Raw genomic sequence first — 12,507 nt, forward strand, 5'->3', positions numbered from 1 at the left:
CATTCATGTGCATGTGCTGCATGTGCAAAAACCATGTGCATGCGCAGATGGTGCGATTGCATGTGCAGTGCACGGGGAGCTCACATGGAAAAGATGTACGCATGCGCAGACGGTGTGGTTGTTCACGCAGCGCATGGTGGGGGCACACATGAAAGCTGTGTGCATGTGCAGATGGTGTGGTTGCATGTGCAGCGCATGGAGGAAGAGCTGCATGTTAGCACGGATGGCACACACACGCACGAAGCACATGAAGCACGTACCTGTTCGGTGAGTAAAAGATTCACCACCGCTGTACTAAAGGAACAATTGGCCAGAGGTCAAACTAATCCTAGGCATGAGTGGCACCTGAACACAGGTATTCCAAAAGAGTGGCGATTGTTTCTCTGAAATGCGATCCTGTGTTTGGTCCCTCTGAAAGGTATGAGCCAGGGGTGAAATCTAAAATTTGTTACTACCGGTTCTGTGGGCATGGCTTGGTGGTGGTGGTGGGGGTAATGTGACTGGGTGGATGTGGCCAATTTTTTTTTTTTACTTTTAAAACCATTTTTTACATGTAAAACCATGTAAAAAAATGCTTTCAAAAGGCTCTGACAATCCCAGCTGAGTTGCCTGATCGGCAGGCAACTCAGCTGGAATCGTCCGAGCTTGGCTCGTCAGAGCCATTTAAAAGAAAAAAAAAAGGCTCTGATGATCGCGCGGCTCAGCTGGGCATGGAGGGCGGGGGCAGGGATTTTTGCTACCGGTTCTCCGAACTGCCCACCGCCATCACTACCTACTTGCCCTAGCCGGTCCGAACCAGGAGCATTTCACCCCTGGTATGAGCCAAACATTGCAAGGCAGCACCAGGAAAAAAAAGCCACCTCTTGAAGCTTTACGCAAGATACCCTGTTTCCCTGAAAATAAGACCCTGTTTTATATTTTTTTTGAACCCTGAAATAAGCGCTTGGGCTTATTGCCATGCACTTTAAAGCCTGATTGGGCTTATTATCAGGGGATGTCTTATTTTGGGGGAAACAGGGTAGAATAATGTGACATTGCAGAAAGAAGAATGATCTGATTGGGACAGAAGGCAAGCCGAAAGGTCCCATCAGGAAACAGGGTGGCTGTGTCTGCAGCTCTCTTTGAAAGAAGGGCAAAGCGACCCAGAGAGCAAGTGCTGCTTTGCTCTCTGCCCCTCCTCCCACTTCTTTCCATCTGTGAAGGAATGAAAGCAAAACAAGACTTCCTTGCCATGAAAAAAAAAAAAATCCCTGCAAGTACTATTCAGGAGTCTCCCAGGCTGATGAAAGGCAGCCAGCTCAGACAAGCGGGAGTGAAAGATCAGAATCACGGAGGCCTCCCGGTCTCACAGCTTTAATACAAAGCTAAAGGGCTGAAAGGAAGCTAATGGGCAAGCCCCACTCGTTGATGGGAAAGGCCCTTTTTACTGCCATTGTCTAGCCATCTGTCACTGCATCCACTCCGGATAACTTGCCAGCCGGCTCAGTTGAATTCCCAGCTGACATCTCACTATGCAAGGCAGCTGCAAGGCAGTCTGATTCCATGGATACTGAGAGAGAGGGAAATAGCAGCTTGTTCATTGTTTGGGAAGAGGAGTGGCGGTGGGGATGCAGAGGAAGAGACCTTTCTGGGTGCTTGCGAAAGACGATTGTATAATAAACCTTACGGCTGCAGCCTTAAACATACAAATCCAGGAATAAGAGCGTCTGAGTTCAACTGGAGCATCTAGAAGCACCATCCCTTTAGCAACCGGTACCCAACTTCTAAATCTGTGAAAAACAAAGAGCTTCTGTTATTTAGAATAAATAACTTCAGGAAGAAATATTAAATAGGTCACAGAACCTAGTCCAAAGAGCATTTTTACATCAGATTATTGGGTGGCTCTGCAGTGGGTTCTCTCTATAAGGCCATTTTCATAGAGGAATAGATTGTAGTTCCACACAATCACCAGCCTTGCCTCTTTGCTGGATTCTCACACTACTGAATCAATATCTTCTTAGATGTTCTCTGGTCCTTCAATGGTGGACCAGGAAGATTGAGGAAGAATGGCCATCAAACTGACTGGGGGAGAAACTGATGCGGTAACCAGTGTCCTGCCCCTGTCTTCCTTGCAGCTTTTTCTTTTGCAATGAAGAAAACAGTGATCCAAACCGGAAAAGTTTCAAAGCCATCCCAAGCAGTTCTGAAGACTAAGTGGGAAGAAGAAAGTAAATCAGGTATGAGATATGAGATAAGCCCAGAATTCCCACCAATAAAAAGCCACCCATTCTTTTCTCCACAAAAAACTCTTTAAAATAATGTTGTGGGAGCATTTTCTTTGGAGGGTCTGAACCAGCAGTGAAATCTGGCTGGTTCTATCCAGCTCGCACGAACTGGTGGCGCCGGCAGCGGGAGGCCCCACCCAACCGCCAGGACATCATTACATCCTGTTTTTTACCCTCTGTGCACGCTCCCATGCACTCCCATTCCTGAACTGGTAGTGAAGGTAAATGGATTTCACCGCTGGTCTGAATCTAATGGTAGCATGACTGTTTCTCAAGGCCTATATAGAAAGGCTAAGAAGGGGCCTGGAAAAGTGATTTCCTTTGCAATAAAGTCTGTCTTCTGGCAGGCCTAACAGCATCTGGAACATGTCATGAAAGTGCGTTTTAATTGCACTTAAGAGACAGAGAAAGGGGAATAGGACTCACCTTCTGTTGACCTTATTAACCACTAAAAAAAAAGTCTGAAGTATGTTTTGAAATTCTCTGCATTTTGTCTGTGGTTGGTAAAACTTTAGTGGATTATTAGATAATGGATCCAGTCATTACCGGTACAATGACCTAATCTTTATTAGAGAAGTGTGGATTTGACTTAGTGATACTAAATGGATTTTGTGATCAACATTTCATGTAGCATTTCCTCCTCATAAGATCTCCTCTGGGTCATCTGTATCAATGCAAGATCTTTAACCAACAAACAAAATGCTGTTTCAATAGACTTAAAACAGTGAATGATAGGAAATTCAGAGTAACCTTTTAAATTAATACATAGTAAGAGAAAAGTACATGGAATTTTCTTTCCAGTTTTCAACTGATTAAATTGATATAGCTTTATTATATACTCTTAATATGCAAAAAATAATCCAATTGAATAATTACTACCTCCACAGTTGGTTGGTCTGTTAGTGAGTGTATAGTTAAATAGTTGTATATTTAATATGAAATATATGAAAATGATTTTTATATTTATATTATTTTGTTTTAGTTATTTTAATAAATGAATATTTCTTTTAGTGAATCTCAGCTACTAACTTTTCTGCTAAGCATAAGTTTTATAGAAAAAATATTGAAAAAAATACCCTACTCTTTATTATTATGAAAGGAAAGGGGGAGATGAGAAACAAGATCAAAGTCATAATACAACATTTACTGAGGAAAGATCTCAATCATTTCTTGTAAGTGCCAAACAGATTTCTGAAAATATAGTATTCCAGAGTGAAGGACAGATTGGTTTTCTGTGGATTTTGGCACCAGCAGGAAGGCTTCCCCAGAAGATCTTACCAATCAACTTGATCAGGGGTGAAATTCATTTACCTTCCCTACCAGTTCGCAAATGTGCGCGCGCCATTGTCTGCGCATACGCAGAGGCTGAAAATCATCACAAAAAAGGGATGTCATGACATCCAAGCGGGTGGGTGGGGCTTCGCACAGTCGGCCCTACCAGATCGCACGATCCGGATAGAACCAGCTGAATTTCACCCCTGAACTCGATTTATAACAGCAAAGGCAATATGTTGCACCTGCCCATCCAGTGACAATTGGATGGAAATTGGATCCATTTATCATGTATCACTACAGTGTAAATTCTACAGAGATACTAGGTTAACTTACATTGTTCCCCTAATATGTAAATCCCCATGAAGGCCAGCCACTTTCTATGTGAATCAGATCCTAGAAGATTTGAAACCCTTCATTACTTGTTTAGCCAAATTCTGTGTTGCCACAATGAAAATAAGGCATAATTAATCTCAGGAATAACCCTTTCTGTTTTACTGACACTTCAGTTTTAATATACCTTCTTTAATTGTGTTACCTAATTTTAGATGATGTGCATTTTTTTTTCTCCACAGATTTTTTAGATAGGATATTTTAGACTTATCATTTCACAGTTTATTAACATAGAAAATTATAGTAGCTTATGTACACTTTTATTATAGCACCTCCTTGTTATGTTAGTCTCATCCACTTGATGTGACTTTCCTGTGTATACTTTGTAAACTTTGCCGGTCATTGACTGAATAAACATTTCTGGTACTTACTGATAATACGTCAGCTGTCAAGATTTCTTAGTTGGCAAAGAGTCACTGTATCTGTTTCAAGTATGTATATGCATATAACTTGAATCAGGTACAGTAACTCCTTGCCCACCAAGAAATCATATCATATCCTCTGCAAATGGCAGTTCCTAACTGATTTTGAATAGGCAGAATGAAGTCAGACCTGGTGGGTATTTGAATGGATGACTCCTAAAAATAAAATATCAGGACTGTAGATTACTCTGGAAAACAAAGGAGAAAACCATATTCATGTTGTTTCCAAAAAATCAACAAGGTTATGTCATGTAGACCCCAGGAATTGTGCTGTGCTCAGAAGGAATTTGTGCCTTATCACCAGAAGAAGAAAAAACCCCACCACCCTAGAGAATAATTCTTCCATCCACTGCATAGTAATAAAATAATTATCTGCCGTGGTCCTTCTTTCTAATATTCACATACTTCACTACTTCCCTGCTGCTTTGGGCAATCTTTGCAACTGAATTTTACTCTGCATAAATTATGATTTAAAATGTGTTTGATTCACTATTCACCAAATTACATTGCTATCAAAGATTTCTGCTTAACAGCTTTGACAGCTCAAACTTTTCCTTGTGTAAGCCAAATTAAAGATACAACAATCAATTCCTGATGTCTTAATGTTTGTAGAAACAGACAGGTTGATGGAAATTTTAACAAGCCCTAGCATTCTGGAATCTAAATTATCTTTCACAATATTATAGGGACTGGAAATTTGGAATTTATAAACATTATCCTTTGCAACTGGAATCTATCTAGGATTTTAAGGAGTCCTACCAGAGAACACCATAGCAAAATCATTTTACATATGCAGATATTCCTGGAAACTGAATAGACTGGGGGAAAAACATCGGCTTGGAGAAATGAATCTACCTTGGATTCATGTTGCATTCTTTTGTTAAAAGATATGTAGATCAATGGAGCATGAAGCTTCTCCATGCAATTAAATGCTTAATTGGGTTTTGGAGGATATCTGAGAAGATATTTTAAAGAGCCTACTTCTGGCTTGTAAGTATAAACACTGGTGTACATTGCTGTGTAGGGTAATTACTCTTTTCCATTCATCTGGAGTAAAGGGTCTGTAACAGTGAACTATAGTGTTGAGTTGGTGTATAAATCTATGTTAGTCAAGCTGCAATGTAGGGATAACAACAAGGGATAACATGGCAAGATTTCTGTAAGCTACTTTCTTACTTTCAATCCAACCTGAAGGAAGGGTCTAAAGCTTCTAGATTGTGCATAATTTTCTTGGAACTAGCTCTGAACATGTATTACTGAATATGAGTTAGGCTGAAGGGTTCTTCTAAACATTAGATCTTCAACTATCATTTTGAAAATAAGTCACATTGTCACATAAAATGTTTGACTCCAATAAAGCTAGAGTTAAATGTTTTTCTCTCTTTGCTATCTTTTTTGTTCTTTGGTATGTAGAGGATGTATGGATTCATTATCTGCCTTCAAGTCACTTTTGATTCCAGCAACTACTTAAATTTTCTCCAGGATGATCTGTCCCTAAGCTGGCCTTTCAGGTCTTCCAATGGTACATTCATTGCAACTGTAATTGAGTCTATTCACCTTGTTGCTGGCTCTTCCGTTTCCTTCCACTTTTTCCAGCATTAGGGCATTTCCCAGAGGTATGCATGAGTGATGAAAATTGTGCTCCTGGTTTCTAGGTTTAATTAATTGATGTATAGCTCCATTATGTTGCCTGATTTAGAAAAGGGTAACATTAAATTAATTTCCCCTTTTAAGCCTCCAAGTAAAGAAATGGAAGACAGGAACCAACACAGAAAGGAGTTGCTCCAACAGCAGCATTTACACTACTATCAAGTTTTTTTCTTAACCCTACTGAGTATGTGGAGGTTAGGGTGAAATAATTGGAACGAGACTTAATCTTCCCCAACTGGGTACAGTTGCCTTGCACCTGACTGGGTCACCATTTAAAACAGGGCTGTCAAACTCCTGGCCCGCGGGCCAGATGCATCACACACTGGCCACGCCCACACCCAGTTTAGCGAAGGGGGAAAAAGTCTCGATATGCCAAGTGACGCCGACGTGATGTGAATTTGACACCCCTGATTTAAAACATATAATCAAAGGTAGGTAGGGGTGGTATGTGTGTGTATCTGATATTTATTTGTTAATGAATATCATTATCCCAGCCAACCACCTTAAACTGACTTGCTGGGATAACAAGCCTAAATGGAACCAGCCACAGTTCATCTTGTTCTCTGCTGAGGCATTCATGAGACTCACTTACTGTATTATAATGAACATGCTGAAGTGAGCACTGTGGAGGCAAGTTCATTATTCCAAGGTATCTGAACAGTGCTAGGTTTAGGAAGTTTCATGTAAATTATAAATTAAAGAGAATACACCGTTTGTAATAGCAACACATCTGATATGCTCAAGACGAGGAGATTTAACACAAGTTAAGCAGTATCTCACTGTAACTGCATCAGGATGTGTAGTGCAAACAGAATAGCTACTTTCTGTTCCCTAAATTATTTTTACCTGGTCCTCCCCAGTAATAAAGAATATTACTGTCTTTAGAGGAAGACTTGCAAATGGCTCCCCCTTGTGGATTACTAATCCACAAATAAATCACTAGTTGGTACTTCTTGGTACTCTTGCATTGAGAATTTAGAAATACTAATCCATTTAGTGACATGAGTATCCCTTATGCAAACATTCGTATCACAGAATCAGTGTTGTATTTTTGGCTAACAATCTTAATGAAGTGGAGAAATTGTCCTATACTCTGGATCAGTGGTGAAATGCTACCAGGGCGAACCGGTAGTGATAAAAACTACCAGTTTGGGCAAACTGATAGTAAAAAAAAAGCTACCAGTTCCTCCAAGCTGGTATTTCCGACGATCAGCTGTGCCGCGTGATTTAAAATTGCTAGAAAGCAGGAAATCCTGCTTTCTAGTGAATCTAAATTGCACAGCACAGCTGATTCCCCCCCCATCCCGCTGTTCTACTTACCTTCCCAAGCCTCCTTTTGGCCCGTACTGTGCATGTGTGTACAGTGTGCGTTTGGTGCACACTGTGCATGCAGTGCGCATTTAGTGCACACTGCACATGCGCAGTGTGCGCTTGGCACGCAGCTCGCATGCGCAGCCAGAAAACCAGTAGCAAACCGGTTCAGATTTCACCACTGCTCTGGATCCCTTGAATAGCCTGTCACTGGCGGGAGAAAATGCTGTTTCCTCGAAAGCTGCTTCTGTAAAACTGATTGCAGAACATTTCACATGAAGGTAGCTTTTACTAGCAATTTTAAAGCATGAGCCTGCCATGTTAGGAACCACAGCATAACTTAATGCAAAGGGCAACACTCACAGAGTCTCTCAGTCAAAAAAAGCAGGAGAACCAATTTGGTGCTTTCTAGATAGTTTGATTTTGTTCTCCATAATTGCCAGTTAAGTGTCATTGTGAGAGCTGAATCCCAACACAGCTGGAAGGAAATAGATTGCGGAGACTGGATTTGGGCATTGCCAAAAGTCCCACATTTTGTAAACTGGTCGCTCCTAATTGATAGAATAATGATACAAATGGTTTTTCTGTTCAACTTGTTCCATAGTTAACATCAAATAATCAGCCAATAATACAGGCTTTTGTGATATTTATTTCTATATTGGAATAACACATCTTAGTTTCAAAGTAAACAGTTTACAAGAGAATATTTGTGAGGCAAACTATCATCAATTTACGGTAGCATGTTTTACCCTAGCGCGTCAAATAAACATTACTTAAATCATTCAAACTCAAACAATATTTTTTTATGCTTTAAGCAGGCTGTTCTGACAGGCTGCTACTAAATAGAGGGTTTTTTTAATTACAGTATAACTGCTTTTCTAGTATTTATTCCAGAATTGCAAAAAAGCGTACATTATTATTATTTTTTGTAATATGTTTTAATAAACTAATGCACATTAGTGCATTAATGGCAGCTATACCAATCTACTAACCTCAAACTGTCTTTACTTTCAGTTCTCCCTTACTCATTTATAAGATTGGTATTCTTGTGTCCTGTAACAATGAAGTAAACAATCATTTGCAAGGAAGTAATCAATAATGCATTTCATGAGGTCAGCTCAGGAAGAACAACATATAAAGAAACGGAATCATTGCTTTCTAGGGAGAAAACCTTATGTATTAAAGATTCATAACTGCTTCATCAAGCTGATTCCTCTACTCAGAATCAGCATTGTTATATGATTTTTAAATGAGAAAATATGCAGGTAAATTATATAAGCAAATAAAATCTAATGGCAAAATCATACAACTGTAAGGACCAATATAGTGCCAAATGCAACACTTAATCCATATTGGAATTCAGATTAAGGTTCTGTCTAGTCTCTACTGGAACCCATCGAATGAACAGGAGGCTACCGCTGCTCCAAGGAGTAGGTTCCATTGTCAAATTGCTCCTTCTGCAAGGAAGCTTTCCCTATCATTCAATCGTCTTTTATTGCTTTCCTATAACATAAACCCATTATGTCGCAGCCATCACTCTGTGATCTTGGCCTTTTCATCTCTTTAGAACTTGAAGAACTTTAGCTACATACAAAGGTGGGAAACAAACAAACAAATAATAGGTGGGTAAAAATGCTAAATCCAGTCTAAACATCTGGCTGACTGTGCAACTGACCACTACAAAAGAAATCAGAGATAGTACCAATAGTAATAGACCCCTTGGATATGGTCCCAAAGCAGTGGTGAAATTCAAATTTTTTTACTACGGTTCTGTGGGCGTGGCTTGGTGAGTGTGGTGTGGTTTAGTGGCAGGGGAGGGATACTGCAAAATCTCCATTCCCACCCCACTCCAGGGGAAGGATACTGCAAAATCCCCATTCTCTCCCCATTCCTGGGGGAAGGATATTGCAAAATCTCCATTCCCACCCCATTCTGGGGCCAGCCAGAGGTGGTATTTGCCGGTTCTCCAAACTTCTCAAAATTTCTGCTACCGGTTCTCCAGAACCTGTCAGAACCTGCTGGATTTCACCCCTGTCCCAAAGTATCTAGAACACCACTTGAACACCATCAGACTGACAAAAATCACCATCAGTCAATTGCAAAAATAGTTTTATTTGGAATAGCTTACATCCTGAGACAATACCTTTTGTACAATCAAACAAACTCTGCCTAGCCCAGGTCAGAAAGGACTCTCATGTATCATATATAACAGAGGTATCATCTGTTATGAAAATGTGTACTGCCTTCCACATACTATTTATTAATAGCATTAATCAACAGTTTTATAGCAATAATCAAGCTGAATCTATACAGGGTATATAGTTTTATTTTCTGGGAAAGGTGAACATAGGCAGATGGGAGGTGCAGATAAACAGATGAAGAGATCTGTAAATGCAAAACTACTAATTCTGAAAGGTTATAGGGGAATTGCAATTCTGATCCTGGTCTTTTGAAGTACCACCCAGTATCAATAAGAAAAAAATGGGACTGTTGATTAAAGGGAACTTCTTCACCAAACAAAATTATGAAGTTAATGTCAGTGCATTATTAGCAATTCTAAAGATGGTAATTTATTAATTTATTGAAGAAAAAAAATGCTGCCAGGCCAAGGTTGGGTGATATTAAAAGGCTAGTGTGAAAATCCCCAAAAATAAAAAAAGAAAGAAAGAAAGAAAAAAGAAAGAAAAAAAAGAAAGAAGAAAGAAAGAAGAAAGAGAGAAAGAAAGAAAGAGAGAAAGAGAGAGAAAGATTCTGTAAAATCAAATCTTCTTTCTATAAAATAGCAGTACAATCACAGGTTCAGCCTTTTATTTTTTTATGTATTTTAGCCTTTGGTAAGATTGAATGTATCTAAAACTAGCATACATTTTCATTTTTATATAAAGCTTTTGCTGTTGGAATCTGTTGTAGAAAAGGGATCCAGGCACTGTCTTCCTGCTGAAGTCTTATGTTTTCCTAATGTTATTTTTGTCATTTTTCCAATCACCAAAAATTAATCAAGAAGGAAATTATAGAGTGTTTATTTAATCTATTTATATATCCACCCAATCACATGCAACCCAGAAGCATTTATCAGTATAGCTCTAGAGTATTAGGTGATAAATAGCAGTGGGGACTCTGCATTCCAGACCAATGGGCTTGACATGCTCAGAAACAAGATTTATTGTGCATGGGTTTAGCACGTCAAATTCTTAAGCTTCCTTCCTACGGAGAAAATCACTGAATTACACTCGTCTACACGTGTGCACACCCACCCACATACCACCTGTGTGCCCACAGGTGTGCCCATAAACAGGACAACAGAGTTGGTGCTATATAGGTTTACATTGTCAGTATATGAAGACTTAGTTTCAGAGATGTTTCCTTGAGGTTAATCAGAAAACTAAGCAAGTGAATACGTGAAACAAGAAAAGCAAAGATTCAGAAGATTAACACACCTCAATATCGAAGTATTAAATACTGTGATCTATTCCAGGAGAATAAGCACCTAGAAAGTAAGCTCTCCCTAGTCCAGTTCATCTGTATTTTTCACTTATAATGGTTTTAAAGTACAAATAATCTTTGACTTGCAACTCAATTGAACCCAACATTTCTGTCGTTAAGCAAGATAATTTGCCCCACCTTGTGACTTTTCTTGCCACGGTTGTTAAGTGAATCACTGCAGTTGTTAAGTTAGTAACACAGTGAAAGTGAATCTGGCTTCCTCATTGACTTTGCCTGTCAGGTCGCAAAAGGGGATCATATGACCATGGCACCATCATAAATACGACCATGGCATCATCATAAATATGAGCCAGCTGCCAAGTATCTAAATTTTGATGACGATGGGGATGCTTCAGTGGTTGCAAGTATGAAAAAAAGTCGTAAGTCATGTCAGGTGCTGTTGTAACTTTGAACGGTTACTGAACAAACTGTTGTAAGTCAAGGACTACCTGTACCATAACCTACACTTCCAGCCTTTTTTCCAGCTACTTTCCATTTTCCATTCCAGAGTTCTGCCAGGCCAATGATATAGCAAATCAGAAATGTGCTGCTCCAATTTCACTAGCTAACTCAGAACATCAAACTATGTTGCCAGATACAAGCAAGGACAATACAATACATTTCCTCTAATAGTCTAATTAGTGCCTTCCAGATATTCCTATCATACTATAATTCTATAGTATACTATAATTCTGAGTGTTACAGTCCCAGCATATCTACCGTAGAAGACAAGCAGTTTGGGAAGGCTGCAGCAGAGATACACATCATGCCATACATACAATAAGAACAAAATATAAAATTAGGTGATTTCCTCAGTCATAAAATAACCTGAGAAGATAGAAGACATGGAACGTCAAAGCAAAACATCTGAATTACATTCAACAAAATTTTACTTGCTGTCAAAATATTGCTATATTGCACGAAAAATATGAGAACACAAAAACATCTTCTGTATGACTTTGAATTTTCTTCAGATCTTCTGTTTCTGATTCATCGCTCTAGAGTAAACTGCTTTAAAAATTTGCATGACAATCAGAACTGTAAGTAGTGAGTGGGGGGATACAAGATGCAAGACCAAATTGCAAAATTTACTCCTTAAGTAAACCTATAAGCATTGCAGGCACCTATTTAATAGAGACATGTTTGGAGAAATGTGGCACTCTGTTGGGATCACACTTTACATTCTAACAGGTGGAAAGGTCATCACTTATCTTAGCCTGATACTTACAGTATCAAGCTAAGATACGTGATCACTTTTCCACCTGTTAGAATTACATGAAATCAAATGACAAGGAAAGGAAGGTAGTTGGGGCAGAGAATAAATGTAAAACATCCGGCAATATAAAACAATGGAAAAAGTACAGGAGCCATAGTACTGAGGCAACACCAGTCCCAGGACAGTTGTATAATTAGTTCAGGGATGCACACTGATCACACTTGTGGATGATTTGTGGCAGAGCTGGGATGGGGAGCAGCACATCTTGGGAAGAATGGTTCTTCTCAATCTCTTAGCAGTTTTTGATACTATAGGTGTTAGTATCCTTCTGGATTATGGGGAGCAGGAGATGGAGACGTGGTATTAGGGTGCAATAATTCTCCTTTCTCTATGGTTGGTTTCAATTGATGTTGGCAAGAAATATAGGGAGCCATGGAGGTTACCTTGGAAAAGTCATCCAGATGCTATTATCACAACAAAAGAGCAAGTATTTGTT

This window comes from Pituophis catenifer, unplaced genomic scaffold, assembly GCF_029215685.1.
Source record: "Pituophis catenifer annectens isolate HBS135680 unplaced genomic scaffold, rPitCat1.0.hap2 SCAF_3, whole genome shotgun sequence".
NCBI lineage: Eukaryota > Metazoa > Chordata > Lepidosauria > Squamata > Colubridae > Pituophis > Pituophis catenifer.